Source organism: Gavialis gangeticus, unplaced genomic scaffold, assembly GCF_001723915.1.
Source record: "Gavialis gangeticus isolate Ggan-Ray unplaced genomic scaffold, GavGan_comp1, whole genome shotgun sequence".
Lineage (NCBI taxonomy): Eukaryota > Metazoa > Chordata > Crocodylia > Gavialidae > Gavialis > Gavialis gangeticus.
In genome coordinates, this window is record NW_017729008.1 from 37,656,246 (window position 1) to 37,656,536 (window position 291).

Sequence of the window (291 nt, forward strand, 5' to 3'; positions counted from 1 at the left end):
GCCCGGCCGCGCCGAGCCGACGGGTCTCAGCCACCTCCGCCCCGGCACGGAGATGACGCCACCTCTCGGGGGGGAGGGGGGTGTCCCGGCGCTTCACCCCGCTCCTAGCGACCGCGGACTAGAAGTCGGGGGGCGGGGGGGGAGGGGGGCACTCGAGACGGGACCGACCTGTGTGGTCGCCTAATCATGAATAGTCTAGATAACAGTGTCTTCTGTATAACTGAGCGTCTCTCTGTACAAGAGAATAGACACAGACACCATTATCTCCGCAATTCCGTTATTATATAAAAC

At 61.2% G+C, this 291-nt stretch overlaps 1 protein-coding gene across 1 annotated transcript in view; it reads right to left on the bottom strand.

Moving 5' to 3' along the window:
* Window positions 1–291, bottom strand: part of PFKFB3 (6-phosphofructo-2-kinase/fructose-2,6-biphosphatase 3) — a 141,284-nt gene that overhangs the window by 33,635 nt on the left and 107,358 nt on the right. The gene's annotated exons all lie outside the window — the stretch shown is intronic.